The sequence below is a fragment of the Coregonus clupeaformis genome, chromosome 34 (genome assembly GCF_020615455.1).
Source record: "Coregonus clupeaformis isolate EN_2021a chromosome 34, ASM2061545v1, whole genome shotgun sequence".
Taxonomy (NCBI): Eukaryota; Metazoa; Chordata; class Actinopteri; order Salmoniformes; family Salmonidae; genus Coregonus; species Coregonus clupeaformis.
The window spans coordinates 7704914-7717184 of NC_059225.1; the positions used below are offsets into that span (position 1 = coordinate 7704914).

Sequence of the window (12271 nt, forward strand, 5' to 3'; positions counted from 1 at the left end):
TATTAAATATTCTAGGTTGTACAGTCAACATATGTCCATGTATTATTAATAACGTTAAAGTTTACCAGCCTGTTTATCAGTGGTAGATTGAGGCAAGGATGTGAAAAGGGAGTATTTCTTACAACCTTTTTTTTGACTGGAATTGTGTTGGTCATTCTTAATACTGTTTACAGTGCCTTGCAAAAGTATTCATCCCCCTTGGTGTTTTTTTCCTATTTTGTTGCATTACAACCTGTAATTTAAATTGATTTTTATTTGGATTTCATGTAATGGACATACCCAAAATAGTCCAAATTGGTGAAGTGAAATGAAAATCAAAAAATTCTGAAAAATAAATAACGGAAAGTGGTGCGTGCATACAGTTGAAGTTGGAAGTTTAAATACACTTAGGTTGGAGTCATTAAAACTAGTTTTTCAACCACTCCACAATATTCTTGTTAACAAACTGTAGTTTTGGCAAGTCGGTTAGGACATCTACTTTGTGCATGACACAAGTAATTTTTCCAACAATTGTTTACAGACATATTATTTCACTTATAATTCACTGTATCACAATTCCAGTGGGTCAGAAGTTTATATACACGAAGTTCCCAGAACAACAGCAAAGGACCTTGTGAAGATGCTGGAGGAAACAGGTACAAAAGTATCTAAATCCACAGTAAAACAAGTCCTATTTCGACATAACCTGAAAGGCCGCTCTGCAAGGAAGAAGCCACTGCTCCAAAACCGCCATAAAAAAGCCAGACTACGGTTTGCAACTGCACATGGGGACAAAGAACGTACTTTTTGGAGAAATGTCCTCTGGTCTGATGAAACAAAAATAGGACTGTTTGGCCGTAATGACCATCGTTATGTTTGGAGGGAGAAGGGGGTCCTTGCAAGCCGAAGAACACTATCCCAACTGTGAAGCACGGGGGTAGTATGCATCGTGCTGTGTGGGTGCTTTTCTGCAGTAGGGACTGGTGCACTTCACAAAATAGATGGCATCATGAGGAAGGAAAATTATGTGGATATATTAACAGAACATCTCAAGACATCAGTCAGGAAGTTAAAGCTTGGTCGCAAATGGGTCTTCCAAATGGACAAATCTTCCAAGGTTGTGGCAAAATGGCTTAAGGACAACAAAGTCAAGGTATTGGAGTGGCCATCACAAAGCCCTGACCTCAATCCTATAGAAAATGTGTGGGCAGAACTGAAAAAGCGTGTGCGAGCAAGGAGGCCTACAAACCTGACTCAGTTACACCAGCTCTGTCAGGAGGAATGGGCCAAAATTGTGGAAGGCTACCCGAAACATTTGACCCAAGTTAAACAATTTAAAAGGCAATGCTACCAAATACTAATTGAGTTTATGTAAACTTCTGACCCACTGGGAATGTGATGAAAGAAATACAATCTGAAATAAATCATTCTCTCGACTATTATTCTGACATTTCACATTCTTAAAATAAAGTGGTGATCCTAACTGACCTAAGACAGGGAATTTTTACAAGGATTAAATGTCAGGAATTGTGGAAAAACTGAGTTTAAATGTATTTGGTTAAGGTGTATGTAAACTTTCGACATCAACTGTATGTATTCACACCCTTTGCTATGAAGCCCCTAAATAAGATCTGGTTTAACCAATTACCTTCAGAAGTCACATAATTAGTTAAATAAAGTCCACCTGTGTGCAATCTAAGTGTCACATGATCTGTCACATGATCTCAGTATATATACACCTGTTCTGAAAGGCCCCAGAGTCTGCAACACCACTAAGCAAGGGGCACCACCAAGCAAGCAGCACCATGAAGACCAAGGAGCTCTCCAAACAGGTCAGGGACAAAGTTGTGGAGAAGTACAGATCAGGGTTGGGTTATAAAAAAATATCCCAAACTTTGAAATTCCCACGGAGCACCATTAAATCCATTATTTAAAAAATGGAAAGAATATGGCACCACAACAAGCCTGCCAAGAGAGGGCCGCCCACCAAAACTCACGGACCAGGCAAGGAGGGCATTAATCAGAGAGGCAACAAAGAGACCAAAGATAACCCTGAAGGAGCTGCAAAGCTCCACAGCGGAGATTGGAGTATCTGTCCACAGGACCACTTTAAGCTGTACACTCCACAGAGCTGGGCTTTACGGAAGAGTGGCCAGAAAAAAAGCCATTGCTTAAAGAAAAAAATAAGCAAACACATTTGGTGTTCGCCAAAAGGCATGTGGGAGACTCCCCAAACAAGAAGGTACTCTGGTCAGATGAGACTAATATTGAGCTTTTTGGCCATCAAGGAAAACTCTATGTCTGGCACAAACCCAACACCTCTCATCACCCAGAGAACACCATCCCCACAGTGAAGCATGGTGGTAGCAGCATCATGCTGTGGGGATGTTTTTCATCGGCAGGGACTGGAAAACTGGTCAGAATTTAAGGAATGATGATGGCGCTAAATAAAGGAAAATTCTTGAGGGAAACCTGTTTCAGTCTTCCGAGATCTGAGACTGGGATGGAGGTTCACCTTCCAGCAGGACAATGACCCTAAGCATACTGCTAAAGCAACACTCGAGTGGTTTAAGGGGAAACATTTACATGTCTTGGAATGGCCTAGTCAAACCCCAGACCTCAATCCAATTGAGAATCTGTGGTATAACTTAAAGATTTCTGTACACCGGTGGTTATTTAATTTATTTGTTATGTTACAGCCTTATTCTAAAATTGATTAAATTGTTTTTTCCCCTCATCAATGTACACAATACCCCATAATAACAAAGCAAAAATTGGTTTTTAGAAATGTTTTGCTAATAAACATTTTTTTTTTAAGAAAATGAAATATCACATTGGCATAAGTATTCAGACCCTTTACTAAGTACTTTGTTGAAGCACCTTTGGCAGCAATTACAGCATCAAGTCTTCTTAGGTATGATGCTACATGCTTGGCACACCTGTATTTGGGGAGTGTCTCCCATTCTTTTCTGCAGATGCTCTCAAGCTCTGTCAGGTTGGATGGGGAGCGTCGCTGCACAGCTATTTTCAGGTCTCTCCAGAGATGTTCGATCAGGTTCAAGTCTGGGCTCTGGCTGGGCCACTCAAGGACATTCAGAGACTTGTCCCGAAGCCACTCCTGCGTTGTCTTGGCTGTGTGCTTAGGGTCGTTGTCCTGTTGGAAGGTGAACCTTCGCCCCAGTCTGGAGCAGGTATTCATCAAGGATCTCTCCGTTCATCTTTCCCTCGATCCTGACTAGTCTCCCAGTTCCTGCCGCTGAAAAACATCCCCACAGCATGATGCTGCCACCACCATCTTTCACCGTAGGGATGGTGCCAGTTTCCACCAGACGTGATACTTGGCATTCAGGCCAAATTGTGAAATCTTGGTTTCATCAGACCAGAGAATCTTGTTTCTCACGTTCTGAGAGTCTTTAGGTGCCTTTTGGCAAACTCCAAGCGGGCTGTCATGTGCCTTTTACTGAGGAGTGGCTTCCATCTGACCACTTTACCATAAAGGCCTGATTGGTGGAGTGCTGCAGAGATGGTTGTCCTTCTGGAAGGTTCTCCCATCTCCACAAAGGAACTCTAGAGCTCTGTCAGAATTACCATTGGGTTCTTGGTCACCTCCCTGACCAAGGCCCTTCTCCCCCGATTGCTCAGTTTGGCCAGGCGGCCAGCTCTAGGAAGAGTCTTGGTGGTTCCAAACTTCTTCCATTTAAGAATGATGGAGGCCACTGTGTTCTTGGGGACTTTCAATGCTGCAGAAATTTTTTCGTACCCTTCCCCAGATCAGTGCCTCGACACAATCCTGTCTCAGAGCTCTACGGACAATTCCTTCGACCTCATGGCTTGGTTTTTGCTCTGACATGCACTGTCAACTGTGGGACCTTATTTAGACAGGTGTGTACCTTTCCAAATCATGTCCAATCAATTTAATTAATCCAATCAAGGATGATCAATGGAAACAGGATGTACCTGAGCTCAACTTCGAGTCTCATAGCAAAGGGTCTGAACAGTTATGTAAATGTTTTTTACTTTGTATAAATTCGCAAAAATTTCAAACAACTTGTTTTCACTTTGTCTTTATGGGGTATTGTGTGTATTGCTGAGCAAAATGTTTTATTTAATCCATTTTAGAATAAGGCTGTAACGTAACAAAATGTGGAAAAAGTCAAGGGGTCTGAATACATTCCGAAGGTACTGTGTGTGTGTGTGGGTGAGAGAGAGATTGAGGAAGGGGGTTAAGGCCAACCAATCACAGCCTACAAATCTACTTGGATGTGGGCAACAACTGGTTACCATGGAGACGTGGAGGTAAAGCGCCAGGTGAGTCGTTTCATGTAGCTGCACACAACAAGTGATGGGGATGGGGTGACAAAGCTGGCATAGGGAACTCTCACCAGTAGACCAGTGGCAGAGCCAAACAGAAGCTAACATCATTGCCAAACAGAAGGTAACATCATTACCAAACAGAAGCTAACATCATTACCAAACAGAAGCTAACATCATTGCCAAGCAGAAGGTAACATCATTGCCAAACAGAAGCTAACATCATTACCAAACAGAAGCTAACATCATTGCCAAACAGAAGCTAACATCATTACCAAACAGAAGCTAACATCATTACCAAACAGAAGCTAACATCATTGCCAAACAGAAGCTAACATCATTACCAAACAGAAGCTAACATCATTGCCAAACAGAAGCTAACATCATTACCAAACAGAAGCTAACATCATTGCCAAACAGAAGCTAACATCATTACCAAACAGAAGCTAACATCATTGCCAAACAGAAGGTAACATCATTACCAAACAGAAGCTAACATCATTGCCCCACTACCAGAAGATTTGGACTGTGCCTATTGACAGGTCTTATGCTGTACCTCACTACAGTACCTGACTGCAGTAATAATTTGTAAACTCAGCCTTGCCTGGCCTGCTGATAACAAACTAATCAAAGTTTTCTTTACACCCACTTCACGCAAAAGTTATCAGATTATAATTATAGAAAAATAATTATTAAAATATTAACACAATTATCACCCAGTCATAGTGAGGCAGAGAGATGAAGTGGAAGAGTAACAGCCTCTCAACATTAAAACAAACTTAGAGATGTCTAACAACAGTGGTCATCATCAGGCTTTTGTTCCAGCCCAGCACTAACACATCTGAATCAGCTAATTAACTAATTAAAAATATATAGTGTGTTAGTGGTGGGCTGGAACAAAAACCTGCACAGCTCTCCAGCACCAGGGTTGGTGACCACTGTATTGGGAGATTTCCACAACAAGTTAACCTATACTTCTCTGCTTCTATCAACGACAGAGGTAGTTGTTACACATTGGTAGATAATGAGGAGAGTTTCCCACCAGACAATGTAAAGTGCTTTGAACATCTAGAAGAAAATAGCCCATATATGCACTAGTTTTAGATCATTCCAATTCTTGATTTGAACATGTTGAAGTTCTGTTAGGAGTTCTCCCCAATAAGAACATATCAGATGTCTCAGCAGATCTCTTAGTTCAATTACAATAGGAGAGTAGGCCTCCTCAAATCTCATTACCCCAGAGAGACAGAGGCTCCTCTCCTCTACCTCCATCTTTTACCAGAGAGACAGTCTCCTCTCCTCTCTCTTTTACCAGAGACAGACTCCTCTCCTCTCTTTTACCAGAGAGACAGACTCCTCTCCTCTCTCTTTTACCAGAGACAGACTCCTCTCCCGCACTCTTTTACCAGAGAGACAGACTCCTCTCCTCTCTCTTTTACCAGAGACAGACTCCTCTCCTCTCTTTTACCAGAGAGACAGACTCCTCTCCTCTCTCTTTTACCAGAGAGACAGACTCCTCTCCTCTCTCTTTTACCAGAGAGACAGACTCCTCTCCTCTCTTTTACCAGAGAGACAGACTCCTCTCCTCTCTCTTTTACCAGAGAGACAGACTCCTCTCCTCTCTTTTACCAGAGAGACAGACTCCTCTCCTCTCTCTTTTACCAGAGACAGACCCCTCTCCTCTCTTTTACCAGAGAGACAGACTCCTCTCCTCTCTTTTACCAGAGAGACAGACCCCTCTCCTCTCTCTTTTACCAGAGACAGACTCCTCTCCTCTCTTTTACCAGAGAGACAGACCCCTCTCCTCTCTTTTACCAGAGAGACAGACTCCTCTCCTCTCTTTTACCAGAGAGACAGATCCTCTCCTCTCTTTTACCAGAGAGACAGACTCCTCTCCTCTCTCTTTTACCAGAGTGACAGACTCCTCTCCTCTCTTTTACCAGAGAGACAGATCCTCTCCCGCTCTCTTTTACCAGAGAGACAGACTCCTCTCCCGCTCTCTTTTACCAGAGAGACAGTCTCCTCTCCCGCTCTCTTTTACCAGAGACAGCGACTCCTCTCCTCTCTCTTTTACCAGAGTCTCCTCTCCTCTCCTCTCATCAGAGAGGCAGTCTCCTCTCCTCTCCCTCCCTCTTTTACCAGAGAGACAGTCTCTATCAATTTCAATTCAATTCAGTTCAATTTAAGGGCTTTATTGGCATGGGAAACGTATGTTAACGTTGCCAAAGCAAGTGAAGTAGATAGTAAACAAAAGTGAAATAAACAATAAATATTAACAGTAAACATTACACTCAGAAGTTCCAAAAGAATAAAGACATTTCAAATGTCATATTATGTTTATATACAGTGTTGTAACAATGTGCAAATAGTTAAAGTACAAAAGGGAAAATAAATAAACATTTATTTGGGTTGTATTTACAATGGTGTTTGTTCTTCACTGGTTGCCCTTTTCTTGTGGCAACAGGTCACAAATCTTGCAGCTGTGATGGCACACTGTGGTTTTTCACCCAGTAGATAAGGGAGTTTATCAAAATTGGGTTTGTTTTCGAATTCTTTGTGGATCTCTGTAATCTGAGGGAAAGATGTGTCTCAAACGCCATGCTCAGTTGGTAGAGGAGGGGGGGGCAGTATGAAAATGTATGCACTCACTAACTGTAAGTCGCTAAATGACTAAAATGTAAAATGTCTAATATGGTCATACATTTGGCAGGAGGTTAGGAAGTGCAGCTCAGTTTCCACCCCATTTTGTGGGCAGTGTGCACATAGCCTGTCTTCTCTTGAGAGCCAGGTCTGCCTACGGCGGCCTTTCTCAATAGCAAGGCTATACTCACTGAGTCTGTACATAGTCAAAGCTTTCCTTAAGTTTGGGTCAGTCACAGTGGTCAGGTATACTGTACTCTCTGTTTAGAGCCAAATAGATAGTTTGCTCTGTTTTTTTGTTAATTCTTTCCAATGTGTCAAGTAATTCTCTTTTTGTTTTCTCATGATTTGGTTGGGTCTAATTGTGTTGTTGTTGTTGTCCTGGGGATCTGTGGGGTCTGTTTGTGTTTGTGAACAGAGCCCCAGGACCAGCTTACTTAGGGGACTCTTCTCCAGGTTCATCTCTCTGTAGGTGATGGCTTTGTTATGGAAGGTTTGGGAATCGCTTCCTTTAAGTGGTTATAGAATTTAACAGCTATTTTCTGGATTTTGATAATTAGCGGGTATTGGCGTAATTCTGCTCTGCATGCATTATTTTGTGTTTTTCATTGTACACGGAGGACCAGACAGTCTCCTCTCCTCTCTCTTTTACCAGAGAGTCAATCTCCTCTCTTCTCCCGCTGTCTTTTACCAGAGAGACAATCTCCTCTCGCTGTCTTTTACCAGAGAGACAATCTCCTCTCTTCTCCCGCTGTCTTTTACCAGAGAGACAATCTCCTCTCTTCTCCCGCTGTCTTTTACCAGAGAGACAGGCTCCTCTCCCTCCCTCTTTTTCTACACTGAACGACGGATGAGTCACAGTCATTAATTCTCTTTATTAATGCGCTTCTACAGCCCTCTGATACGTTCTCTCCATTCTCACTGCACCTCCATCCTCTTTCTCTTGCTCTCTCTCTCCCACATTGCACCTCCGTCCTCTCTCCCTCGCTCTCTCTCTCCCACTCAAAGATAACCTATCGTTAGCACTGCTAAACAAGCATACCACTCAAAGATCCACAGAGTCCCGCTTATTTAGTTGTTAACGCTGCTTTGATTTTGCCATTATAACCATTGAACGAGACTGTCATTTCAGAGGGACGGAATTGTGTGGAGCGTCGGCGGGGACCTTTTCATAATTGGACCTTGTCCAAGAGCTGCCAGACATATTTAAAGGAAATTCAGTGTGTGGTTTCTCGGAAATGAAAGAGTGGTTATTACATTGATTACATGGAAAGAAGAAAATAAGAAAAAAATTTGTCTGTGTTGGAATTAAGTTTTACCTTCAAACAGAGAGTACGGTCTGTCCGGAATTCAGCAGCCGTGGGTTCCGTAGTCCAGACACCCCTCAGCCCACATAGGGTTAAACACAGAGCACTGGATATATGAGGCCCAGAACACATAGGGTGTACTGTACTGTACTGTACTGTAGTGTAGTGTAGTGTAGTGTAGTGTAGTGTAGTGTAGTGTAGTGTAGTGTAGTGTAGTGTAGTGTAGTGTAGTGTACTGTACTGTACTGTACTGTACTGTAGTGTAGTGTAGTGTAGTGTAGTGTAGTGTAGTGTAGTGTAGTGTAGTGTAATGTAGTGTAGTGTAGTGTAGTGTAGTGTAATGTACTGGTGTTCTGTAGCGTATGTGTGGGTGCGTCCTTCCTTCCCCCATTATTCACACAGATGAATCGATCTGAAGGAGGACACTACTGCTGCAGCAGCTAGGAGCTCCAGAACCCTGCATCTCTCTCTCTCTCTCTCTCTCTCTCTCTCTCTCTCACACACACACACACACACACACACATTTGTTTCCATGACAATAGCAAGGAAAAGGAGACTTATGCATATATTGAAGAGGGGTAGTGGCACAAAGGAAGAGATGCAATTCTACACACACAGTCGCACCACACACACACAAACACACTCGTTGCGCTACCTTGCATGCGCGGTAGAGGTACTTCTTCTCCTGGGTGACCTGGTAGAGGCTGAGGAAGGAGTAGGCGTTGCCCGCCGTGCCGTGACAGATACTGTAACCTTTCCTCAGCAGGCCTCTCTGCCAGATCACCACACTCCACAGCATCCTTCAGGTAGTCCTCCTCCTGAACACCTAGAGGGATGGGGGACGGGGAAGGAGGGGGGAGGGAGGGAGGGAGGGAGGGAGGGAGGAGAGAGGAAGGAGGGATAAGGGGGGAGAGGAAGGAGGGATAAGGGGGGAGGAAGGAGGGATAAGGGGGGAGGAAGGAGGGATAAGGTGGGAGGAAGGAGGGATAAGGTGGGAGGAAGGAGGGATAAGGTGGGAGGAAGGAGGGATAAGGTGGGAGGAAGGAGGGATAAGGGGGAGGAAGGAGGGATAAGGGGGAGGAAGGAGGGATAAGGGGGGAGGAAGGAGGGATAAGGGGGGAGGAAGGAGGGATAAGGGGGGAGGAAGGAGGGATAAGGTGGGAGGAAGGAGGGATAAGGGGGGAGGAAGGAGGGATAAGGGGGGGAGGAAGGAGGGATAAGGGGGGAGGAAGGAGGGATAAGGGGGGGAGGAAGGAGGGATAAGGGGGGAGGAAGGAGGGATAAGGGGGGGAGGAAGGAGGGATAAGGGGGAGGAAGGAGGGATAAGGGGGGGAGGAAGGAGGGATAAGGGGGAGGAAGGAGGGATAAGGGGGAGGAAGGAGGGATAAGGTGGGAGGAAGGAGGGATAAGGTGGGAGGAAGGAGGGATAAGGTGGGAGGAAGGAGGGATAAGGTGGGAGGAAGGAGGGATAAGGTGGGAGGAAGGAGGGATAAGGTGGGAGGAAGGAGGGATAAGGGGGGAGGAAGGAGGGATAAGGTGGGAGGAAGGAGGGATAACGTGGGAGGAAGGAGGGATAAGGGGGGAGGAAGGAGGGATAAGGGGGGAGGAAGGAGGGATAAGGGGGGAGGAAGGAGGGATAAGGGGGGAGGAAGGAGGGATAAGGGGGGAGGAAGGAGGGATAAGGTGGGAGGAAGGAGGGATAAGGTGGGAGGAAGGAGGGATAAGGGGGGAGGAAGGAGGGATAAGGGGGGAGGAAGGAGGGGTAAGGGGGGAGGAAGGAGGGGTAAGGGGGGGAGGAAGGAGGGATAAGGGGGGAGGAAGGAGGGATAAGGGGGAGGAAGGAGGGATAAGGGGGGAGGAAGGAGGGATAAGGGGGGAGGAAGGAGGGATAAGGGGGGAGGAAGGAGGGATAAGGTGGGAGGAAGGAGGGATAAGGTGGGAGGAAGGAGGGATAAGGGGGAGGAAGGAGGGATAAGGGGGGAGGAAGGAGGGATAAGGGGGGAGGAAGGAGGGATAAGGTGGGAGGAAGGAGGGATAAGGTGGGAGGAAGGAGGGATAAGGGGGAGGAAGGAGGGATAAGGGGGAGGAAGGAGGGATAAGGGGGGAGGAAGGAGGGATAAGAGGGGGAGGAAGGAGGGATAAGGGGGGAGGAAGGAGGGATAAGGAGGGAGGAAGGAGGGATAAGGGGGGAGGAAGGAGGGATAAGGGGGGAGGAAGGAGGGATAAGGGGGGAGGAAGGAGGGATAAGGTGGGAGGAAGGAGGGATAAGGGGGAGGAAGGAGGGATAAGGGGGAGGGATAAGGGGGGAGGAAGGAGGGATAAGGGGGAGGAAGGAGGGATAAGGGGGGAGGAAGGAGGGATAAGGGGGAGGAAGGAGGGATAAGGGGGAGGAAGGAGGGATAAGGGGGGAGGGATAAGGGGGGAGGAAGGAGGGATAAGGGGGAGGAAGGAGGGATAAGGGGGGAGGAAGGAGGGATAAGGGGGGAGGAAGGAGGGATAAGGGGGGAGGAAGGAGGGATAAGGTGGGAGGAAGGAGGGATAAGGGGGAGGAAGGAGGGATAAGGGGGGAGGAAGGAGGGAGAAGGGGAAAGGGGAGGAAGGAGGGATAAGGGGGGAGGAAGGAGGGATAAGGGGGAGGAAGGAGGGATAAGGGGGGAGGAAGGAGGGATAAGGGGGGAGGAAGGAGGGATAAGGGGGGAGGAAGGAGGGATAAGGGGGGAGGAAGGAGGGATAAGGGGGGAGGAAGGAGGGATAAGGGGGAGGAGGAGGGATAAGGGGGGAGGAAGGAGGGATAAGGGGGGAGGAAGGAGGGATAAGGGGGAGGAAGGAGGGATAAGGGGGAGGAAGGAGGGATAAGGGGGGGAGGAAGGAGGGATAAGGGGGGAGGAAGGAGGGATAAGGGGGGAGGAAGGAGGGATAAGGGGGGAGGAAGGAGGGATAAGGGGGGAGGAAGGAGGGATAAGGGGGGAGGAAGGAGGGATAAGGGGGGAGGAAGGAGGGATAAGGGGGGAGGAAGGAGGGATAAGGGGGAGGAAGGAGGGATAAGGAGGGCGGGAGGTGACGATTCATGCCCAATCCCAATGTCAAGGAGAACACAGGAGAAGTAAAAGGCTAAACTGATCCTAGATCAGCAATCCTACTCTGAGAGTCTTTGTGAATAGGTGCCATGGTCCTGCAGTACGCTTAAGATCCACTAGGTGGAGCTGTTGATTATGTATTTATCCTCTGAGGTGCCATGGAGATGCAGAAGGAGATTGAATTATCTTTCATCTGGGTGATTCCATGCAATTATGGAACAGCTGGACTCTCTCTCTCAATTCAATTTCAATTTCAATTTCAATTTAAGGGCTTTTATTGGCATGGGAAACGTGTGTTAACATTGCCAAAGCAAGTGAAGTAGATAGTAAACAAAAGTGAAATAAACAATAAATATTAACAGTAAACATTACACTCAGAAGTTTCAAAAGAATAAAGACATTTCAAATGTCATATTATGTATATATACAGTGTTGTAACAATGTGCAAATAGTTAAAGTACAAATGGGAAAATAAATAAACATAAATATGGGTTGTGTTTACAATGGTGTTTGTTCTTCACTGGTTGCCCTTTTCTTGTGGCAACAGGTCACAAATCTTGCTGCTGTGATGGCACACTGTGGTTTTTCACCCAGTAGATAAGGGAGTTTATCAAAATTGGGTTTGTTTTCGATTCTTTGTGGATCGCTGTAATCTGAGGGAAATATGTGTCTCTAATATGGTCATACATTTGGCAGGAGGTTAGGAAGTGCAGCTCAGTTTCCACCTCATTTTGTGGGCAGTGTGCACATAGCCTGTCTTCTCTTGAGAGCCAGGTCTGCCTACGGCGGCCTTTCTCAATAGCAAGGCTATGCTCACTGAGTCTGTACATAGTCAAAGCTTTCCTTAAGTTTGGGTCAGTCACAGTGGTCAGGTATTCTGCCACTGTGTACTCTCTGTTTAGGGCCAAATAGCATTCTAGTTTGCTCTGTTTATTTGTTTGTTCTTTCCAATGTGTC

General features: G+C 46.0%; 1 pseudogene; it reads right to left on the reverse strand.

Annotated features, from left to right (window-relative positions):
* The window catches only part of LOC121549443, a 35708-nt pseudogene that overhangs the window by 1784 nt on the left and 21653 nt on the right, over window positions 1-12271 (reverse strand).